This window comes from Somniosus microcephalus, chromosome 4 (assembly GCF_052327205.1).
Source record: "Somniosus microcephalus isolate GS21.2 chromosome 4, FLI_Smic_1.0, whole genome shotgun sequence".
Classification (NCBI taxonomy): domain Eukaryota; kingdom Metazoa; phylum Chordata; class Chondrichthyes; order Squaliformes; family Somniosidae; genus Somniosus; species Somniosus microcephalus.
The window spans coordinates 92941266-92954028 of NC_140990.1; the positions used below are offsets into that span (position 1 = coordinate 92941266).

Consider the following 12763-nt stretch of genomic DNA (forward strand, 5'->3'; position numbering starts at 1 on the left):
ACTCACTGACACACACTGACACACACTCACTGACACACACTGACACACAATCACTGACACACACTGACACACACTCACTGACACACACTCACTGACACAAACTGACACACACTCACTGACACACACTCACTGACACACACGCACTGACACACACTCACTGACACAAACTGACACACACTCACTGACACACACTGACACACACTCACTGACACACACTCACTAATACAAACTGACACACACTCACTGACACAAACTGACACACACTCCCTGACACAAACTGACACACACTCCCTGACACAAACTGACACACACTCCCTGGCACACACTCCCTGACACAAACTGACACAAACTGACTGACACACACTCACTGACACACACTCACTGACACACACTCACTAACACAAACTGACACACACTTACTGACACACACTCACTGACACACACACACTGACACACACACACTGACACACACACACTGACACAAACTGACACACACTCACTGACTCACACTCACTGACACACACTCACTAACACAAACTGACACACACTCACTGACACACACTTAGTGACACACACACACTGACTAACACAAACTGATACACATTCACTAACACAAACTGACACACACTCACTGACACACACTGACACACACTCACTGACACACACTCACTAACACAAACTGACACACACTCACTGACACACACTCACTGATACACACTCACTGACACACACACAATGACACACACACACTGACACAAACTGACACACACTCACTGACTCACACTCACTGACACACACTCACTAACAGAAACTGACACACACTCACTGACACACACTTAGTGACATACACACACTGACTAACACAAACTGACACACATTCACTGACACAAACTGACACACACTCACTGACACACACTGACACAAACTCACTGACACACACTGACACACACACCCAGAGACACAAACTGGCACACACTGACACACACTCACTGACACACACTCACTGACGCACACTCACTGACGCACACTCACTGACACAAACTGAGACACACTCACTGACACAAACTGACACACACTCACTGACACACACTGACACACACTCACTGACACACACTGACACACAGTCACTGACACAAACTGACACACACTCACTGACACACACTGACACACACCCACTGACACACACTCACTGACACACACTCAGTAACACAAACTGACAGACACTCACTGACACACACTGACACACACTCACTGACACACACTCACTGACACACAGTCACTGACACACACTCACTGACACAAACTGACACACACTCACACAAACTGACACACACTCACTGACACAAACTGACACACACTCACTGACTCACACTCACTGACACACACTGACACACACTCACTGACACACACTCACTGACACAAACTGACACACACTCACTCACACAAACTGACACACACTCACTCACACAAACTGACACACACTCACTGACACACAGTCAATGACACACACTCACTGACACACACTCACTGACACAAACTGACACAAACTGACACACACTCACTGACACTCACTGACACACACTTACTGACACAAACTGACACACACTCACTGACACAAACTGACACACACTCACTGACTCACACTCACTGACACAAACTGACACACACTCACACAAACTGACACACACTCACTGACACAAACTGACACACACTCACTGACTCACACTCACTGACACACACTCACTGACACAAACTGACACACACTCACTGACACAAACTGACACACACTCACTGACACACACTCACTGACACAAACTGACACACACTCACTGACACAAACTGACACACACTCACTGACACACACTCACTGACACAAACTGACGCACTCACTGACACACACTCTGACACACACTCACTGACACACACTGACACACTGTAACACACTCACTGACACACACTCACTGACACACACTGACACACACTCACTGACACACACTCACTGACACATACTGACACACACTCACTGACACTTACTGACACACACTCACTGACACAAACTGGCACACACTCACTGACACATACTGACACACACTCACTGACACAAACTGGCACACACTCACTGACACATACTGACACACACTCACTGACACACACTGACACACACTCACTGTCACAAACCGCCACACACTCACTGACACACACTGACTGACACACACTGACACACACTCACTGACACACAACTGACACACACTCACTGACACACACTCACTGTCACAAACTGACACACACCCACTGACACACACTGACACACACACACTGTCACAAACTGACACACACACACTGCCACACACTCACTGACACAAACTGACACACACTCACTGTCACACACTGACACACAATCACTGACACACACTGACACACACTCACTGTCACAAACTGACACACACACACTGACTCAAACTGACACACACACACACTGACACAAACTGACACACACTCCCTGACACACACTCCCTGACACAAACTGACACAAACTGACTGACACACACTCACTGACACACACTCACTGACACACACTCACTAACACAAACTGACACACACTTACTGACACACACTCACTGACACACACACACTGACACACACACACTGACACACACACACTGACACAAACTGACACACACTCACTGACTCACACTCACTGACACACACTCACTAACACAAACTGACACACACTCACTGACACACACTTAGTGACACACACACACTGACTAACACAAACTGACACACATTCACTAACACAAACTGACACACACTCACTGACACACACTGACACACACTCACTGACACACACTCACTAACACAAACTGACACACACTCACTGACACACACTCACTGATACACACTCACTGACACACACACACTGACACACACACACTGACACAAACTGACACACACTCACTGACTCACACTCACTGACACACACTCACTAACAGAAACTGACACACACTCACTGACACACACTTAGTCAGTGTGTGTATGTCACTAACACAATCTGACACACATTCACTGACACAAACTGACACACACTCACTGACACACACTGACACAAACTCACTGACACACACTGACACACACACTCAGAGACACGAACTGACACACACTGACACACACTCACTGACACACACTCACTGACGCACACTCACTGACGCACACTCACTGACACAAACTTACACACACTCACTGACACAAACTGACACACACTCATTGACACACACTGACACACACTCACTGACACACACTGACACACAATCACTGACACAAACTGACACACACTCACTGACACACACTGACACACACTCACTGTCACAAACCGACACACACTCACTGACACACACTGGCACATACTGACTGACACACACTGACACACACTCACTGACACACAACTGACACACACTCACTGACAGACACTCACTGTCACAAATTGACACACACACACTGACACACACTGACACACACACACTGTCACAAACTGACACACTCACTGACACACACTCACTGACACACACTGGCACACAATCACTGACACAAACTGACACACACTCACTGACACACACTGACACACACTCACTGTCACAAACCGACACACACTCACTGACACACACTGACACACAATCACTGACACACACTGACACACACTCACTGACACACACTGACACACACTCACTGACACACACTGACACACACTCACTGACACAAACTGACACACACTCACTGACACACACTCACTGACACACACGCACTGAAACACACTCACTGACACAAACTGACACACACTCAATGACACACACTGACACACACTCACTGACACACACTCACTAATACAAACTGATACACACTCACTGACACAAACTGACACACACTCCCTGACACAAACTGACACACACTCCCTGACACAAACTGACACACACTCCCTGGCACTTACTCCCTGACACAAACTGACACAAACTGACTGACACACACTCACTGACACACACTCACTGACACACACTCACTAACACAAACTGACACACACTTACTGACACACACTCACTGACACACACACACTGACACACACACACTGACACACACACACTGACACACACTCACTGACTCACACTCACTGACACACACTCACTAACACAAACTGACACACACTCACTGACACACACTTAGTGACACACACACACTGACTAACACAAACTGATACACATTCACTAACACAAACTGACACACACTCACTGACACACACTGACACACACTCACTGACACACACTCACTAACACAAACTGACACACACTCACTGACACACACTCACTGATACACACTCACTGACACACACACACTGACACACACACACTGACACAAACTGACACACACTCACTGACTCACACTCACTGACACACACTCACTAACAGAAACTGACACACACTCACTGACACACACTTAGTGACATACACACACTGACTAACACAAACTGACACACATTCACTGACACAAACTGACACACACTCACTGACACAAACTCACTGACACACACTGACACACACACCCAGAGACACAAACTGGCACACACTGACACACACTCACTGACACACACTCACTGACGCACACTCACTGACGCACACTCACTGACACAAACTGACACACTCACTGACACAAACTGACACACACTCACTGACACACACTGACACACACTCACTGACACACACTGACACACAGTCACTGACACAAACTGACACACACTCACTGACACACACTGACACACACCCACTGACACACACTCACTGACACACACTCAGTAACACAAACTGACAGACACTCACTGACACACACTGACACACACTCACTGACACACACTCACTGACACACACTCACTGACACACACTCACTGACACAAACTGAAACACACTCACTGACACACACTGACACACACTCACTGACACACACTCACTGACACAAACTGACACACACTCACTCACACAAACTGACACACACTCACTCACACAAACTGACACACACTCACTGACACACAGTCAATGACAAACACTCACTGACACACACTCACTGACACAAACTGACACAAACTGACACACACTCACTGACACTCACTGACACACACTTACTGACACAAACTGACACACACTCACTGACAAAAACTGACACACACTCACTGACTCACACTCACTGACACAAACTGACACACACTCACACAAACTGACACACACTCACTGACACAAACTGACACACACTCACTGACTCACACTCACTGACACACACTCACTGACACAAACTGACACACACTCACTGACACAAACTGACACACACTCACTGACACACACTCACTGACACAAACTGCCACACACTCACTGACACAAACTGACACACACTCACTGACACACACTCACTGACACAAGCTGACGCACTCACTGACACACACTCTGACACACACTCACTGACACACACTGACACACTGTAACACACTCACTGACACACACTCACTGACACACACTGACACACACTCACTGACACACACTCACTGACACATACTGACACACACTCACTGACACTTACTGACACACACTCACTGACACAAACGGGCACACACTCACTGACACATACTGACACACACTCACTGACACAAACTGGCACACACTCACTGACACATACTGACACACACTCACTGACACACACTGACACACACTCACTGTCACAAACTGCCACACACTCACTGACACACACTGACTGACACACACTGACACACACTCACTGACACACAACTGACACACACTCACTGACACACACTCACTGTCACAAACTGACACACAGCCACTGACACACACTGACACACACACACTGTCACAAACTGACACACTCACTGACACACACTCACTGACACACACTCACTGTCACAAACTGACACACACACACTGACACACACTCACTGACACAAACTGACACACACTCACTGTCACACACTGACACACAATCACTGACACACACTGACACACACTCACTGTCACAAACTGACACACACACATGACACAAACTGACACACACACACACTGACACAAACTGACACACACTCCCTGACACACACTCCCTGACACAAACTGACACAAACTGACTGACACACACTCACTGACACACACTCACTGACACACACTCACTAACACAAACTGACACACACTTACTGACACACACTCACTGACACACACACACTGACACACACACACTGACACACACACACTGACACAAACTGACACACACTCACTGACTCACACTCACTGACACACACTCACTAACACAAACTGACACACACTCACTGACACACACTTAGTGACACACACACACTGACTAACACAAACTGACACACATTCACTAACACAAACTGACACACACTCACTGACACACACTGACACACACTCACTGACACACACTCACTAACACAAACTGACACACACTCACTGACACACACTCACTGATACACACTCACTGACACACACACACTGACACACACACACTGACACAAACTGACACACACTCACTGACTCACACTCACTGACACACACTCACTAACAGAAACTGACACACACTCACTGACACACACTTAGTGACATACACACACTGACTTACACAAACTGACACACATTCACTGACACAAACTGACACACACTCACTGACACACACTGACACAAACTCACTGACACACACTGACACACACACCCAGAGACACAAACTGGCACACACTGACACACACTCACTGACACACACTCACTGACGCACACTCACTGACGCACACTCACTGACACAAACTGACACACACTCACTGACACAAACTGACACACACTCACTGACACACACTGACACACACTCAATGACACACACTGACACACAGTCACTGACACAAACTGACACACACTCACTGACACACACTGACACACACCCACTGACACACACTCACTGACACACACTCAGTAACACAAACTGACAGACACTCACTGACACACACTGACACACACTCACTGACACACACTCACTGACACACACTCACTGACACAAACTGAAACACACTCACTGACACACACTGACACCCACTCACTGACACACACTCACTCACACAAACTGACACACACTCACTCACACAAACTGACACACACTCACTGACACACAGTCAATGACACACACTCACTGACACACACTCACTGAAACAAACTGACACAAACTGACATACACTCACTGACACTCACTGACACACACTTACTGACACAAACTGACACACACTCACTGACACAAACTGACACACACTCACTGACTCACACTCACTGACACAAACTGACACACACTCACACAAACTGACACACACTCACTGACACAAACTGACACCCACTCACTGACTCACACTCACTGACACACACTCACTGACACAAACTGACACACACTCACTGACACAAACTGACACACACTCACTGACACACACTCACTGACACAAACTGACACACACTCACTGACACAAACTGACACACACTCACTGACACACACTCACTGACACAAACTGACGCACTCACTGACACACACTCTGACACACACTCACTGACACACACTGACACACTGTAACACACTCACTGACACACACTCACTGACACACACTGACACACACTCACTGACACACACGCACTGACACATACTGACACACACTCACTGACACATACTGACACACACTCACTGACACAAACTGGCACACACTCACTGACACATACTGACACACACTCACTGACACAAACTGGCACACACTCACTGACACATACTGACACACACTCACTGACACACACTGACACACACTCACTGTCACAAACCGCCACACACTCACTGACACACACTGACTGACACACACTGACACACACTCACTGACACACAACTGACACACACTCACTGACACACACTCACTGTCACAAACTGACACACACCCACTGACACACACTGACACACACACACTGTCACAAACTGACACACTCACTGACACACACTCACTGACACACACTCACTGTCACAAACTGACACACACACACTGACACACACTCACTGACACAAACTGACACACACTCACTGTCACACACTGACACACAATCACTGACACACACTGACACACACTCACTGTCACAAACTGACACACACACACTGACACAAACTGACACACACACACACTGACACAAACTGACACACACTCCCTGACACACACTCCCTGACACAAACTGACACAAACTGACTGACACACACTCACTGACACACACTCACTGACACACACTCACTGACACAAACTGACACACACTTACTGACACACACTCGCTGACACACACACACTGACACACACACACTGACACACGCACACTGACACAAACTGACACACACTCACTGACTCACACTCACTGACACACACTCACTAACACAAACTGACACACACTCACTGACACACACTTAGTGACACACACACTGACTAACACAAACTGACACACATTCACTAACACAAACTGACACACTCACTGACACACACTGACACACACTCACTGACACACACTCACTAACACAAACTGACACACACTCACTGACACACACTCACTGATACACACTCACTGACACACACACACTGACACACACACACTGACACAAACTGACACACACTCACTGACTCACACTCACTGACACACACTCACTAACAGAAACTGACACACTCTCACTGACACACACACTCACTAACACGCACACTCACTAACACACAATGACACACACACTCACTAACACACACACTCACTGACACACACTCTCACTGACACACACTCCCTGACACACACTCACTGACACACACATTCAGTGACACATGCTCATTCTTACAGACTCATTGGCACACACTCACTGACACTCACTGACACACGCTTAGTAACATATGCTGATACACACTCACTGATGCACACTCAATGACAAACATTTACTGACACACTCATTGTTACACACTCACTAACACACTCACTGACACATGCTCACTGAGACACGCTCACTGAGACACACTCACTAACACACACACTCACTGACACACACGCTCACTGACACACGCTCACTGACACACGCTCACTGACACACACTCACTGACACACACTCACTGACACACGCTCACTGACACACACACTCACTAACACTCTCACTAACACACTCACTGACACACACTCACTGACACATGCTCACTGACACACGCTCACTAACACACACACTCACTAACACACACACTCACTAACACACTCACTGACACACACACTCACTGACACACACACTCACTAACACTCTCACTAACACACTCACTGACACACACTCACTGACACACGCTCACTAACACACACACTCACTAACACACACACTCACTGACATACACTCACTAACACACACTGACACACACACTCACTAACACACACACTCACTGAAACACACACTCACTGACACACACTCACTGACACACACTCACTGACACACACACTGACTGACACACGCTCACTGACATACGCTCACTGACACACTCACTGACACATGCTCACTGACACACGCTCACTGACACACTCACTGACACACACTCACTGACACACACACTCACTGACACAAACTGACACACACTCACTGACACAAACTGAAACAGACTCACGGACACACACACACTGACACAAACTGACACACACTCACTGACTCACACTCACTGACTGACACACACTCACTGACACACAATCACTGACACACACTGACACACACTCACTGACATAAACTGACACACACTCACTGACACAAACTGATACACACTCACTGAGACAAACAGACACACACTCACTGACACACACTCACTGACACAAACTGACACACACTCACTGACACAAACAGACACGCACTCACTGACACACACTCACTGACATACACTGACACACACTCACTGACACAAACTGACACACACTCACTGACACAAACTGACACACACTCACTGACTCACACTCACTGACACAAACTGACACACACTCACTAACACATGCTGACACACACTCACAGACACAAACTGACACACACTCACTGACACAAGCTGACACACACTCACTGAGACAAACAGACACACACTCACTGACACACACTCACTGACACACACTCACTGACACACACTCACTGACACAAACTGACAAACACTCACTGACACAAACTGACACACACTCACGGACACACACACACTGACACAAACTGACACACACTCACTGACACAAACTGACACACACTCACTGACTCACACTCACTGACACACACTCACTAACACAAACTGACACACACTCACTGACACACACTTAGTGACACACACACTGACTAACACAAACTGACACACATTCACTAACACAAACTGACACACTCACTGACACACACTGACACACACTCACTGACACACACTCACTAACACAAACTGACACACACTCACTGACACACACTCACTGATACACACTCACTGACACACACACACTGACACACACACACTGACACAAACTGACACACACTCACTGACTCACACTCACTGACACACACTCACTAACAGAAACTGACACACTCTCACTGACACACACACTCACTAACACGCACACTCACTAACACACAATGACACACACACTCACTAACACACACACTCACTGACACACACTCTCACTGACACACACTCCCTGACACACACTCACTGACACACACATTCAGTGACACATGCTCATTCTTACAGACTCATTGGCACACACTCACTGACACTCACTGACACACGCTTAGTAACATATGCTGATACACACTCACTGATGCACACTCAATGACAAACATTTACTGACACACTCATTGTTACACACTCACTAACACACTCACTGACACATGCTCACTGAGACACGCTCACTGAGACACACTCACTAACACACACACTCACTGACACACACGCTCACTGACACACGCTCACTGACACACGCTCACTGACACACACTCACTGACACACACTCACTGACACACGCTCACTGACACACACACTCACTAACACTCTCACTAACACACTCACTGACACACACTCACTGACACATGCTCACTGACACACGCTCACTAACACACACACTCACTAACACACACACTCACTAACACACTCACTGACACACACACTCACTGACACACACACTCACTAACACTCTCACTAACACACTCACTGACACACACTCACTGACACACGCTCACTAACACACACACTCACTAACACACACACTCACTGACATACACTCACTAACACACACTGACACACACACTCACTAACACACACACTCACTGAAACACACACTCACTGACACACACTCACTGACACACACTCACTGACACACACACTGACTGACACACGCTCACTGACATACGCTCACTGACACACTCACTGACACATGCTCACTGACACACGCTCACTGACACACTCACTGACACACACTCACTGACACACACACTCACTGACACAAACTGACACACACTCACTGACACAAACTGAAACAGACTCACGGACACACACACACTGACACAAACTGACACACACTCACTGACTCACACTCACTGACTGACACACACTCACTGACACACAATCACTGACACACACTGACACACACTCACTGACATAAACTGACACACACTCACTGACACAAACTGATACACACTCACTGAGACAAACAGACACACACTCACTGACACACACTCACTGACACAAACTGACACACACTCACTGACACAAACAGACACGCACTCACTGACACACACTCACTGACATACACTGACACACACTCACTGACACAAACTGACACACACTCACTGACACAAACTGACACACACTCACTGACTCACACTCACTGACACAAACTGACACACACTCACTAACACATGCTGACACACACTCACAGACACAAACTGACACACACTCACTGACACAAGCTGACACACACTCACTGAGACAAACAGACACACACTCACTGACACACACTCACTGACACACACTCACTGACACACACTCACTGACACAAACTGACAAACACTCACTGACACAAACTGACACACACTCACGGACACACACACACTGACACAAACTGACACACACTCACTGACACAAACTGACACACACTCACTGACACAAACTGACACACACTCACGGACACACACACACTGACACAAACTGACACACACTCACTGACACAAACTGACACACACTCACTGACTCACACTCGCTGACACAAACTGACACACACTCACTGACACTCCCTCACTGACACACACTCACTTACACAAACTGACACACACTCACTGACACAAACTGACACACACTCACTGAGTCAAACAGACACACACTCACTGACACACACTCACTGACACAATCTGACACACACTCACTGACACACACTCACTGACACACACTGACACACACTCACGGACACAAACTGACACACACGCACTGACACAAACTGACACACACTCACTGACACAAACTGACACAAACTCACTGACACAAAGTGACACACACTTACTGACACAAAGTGACACACACTCACTGACACACACTGACACACACTCACGGACACAAACTGACACACACTCACTGACACACACTCACTGACACACACTCACTGACACACACTGACACACACTCACTGACACACACTCATACAAACTC

At 47.3% G+C, this 12763-nt stretch overlaps 1 protein-coding gene across 1 annotated transcript in view; it reads right to left on the reverse strand.

Moving 5' to 3' along the window:
- LOC147119514 (FH1/FH2 domain-containing protein 3-like) overlaps positions 1–12763 on the reverse strand; it is a 659765-nt gene that overhangs the window by 399480 nt on the left and 247522 nt on the right. The window lies entirely within an intron of this gene.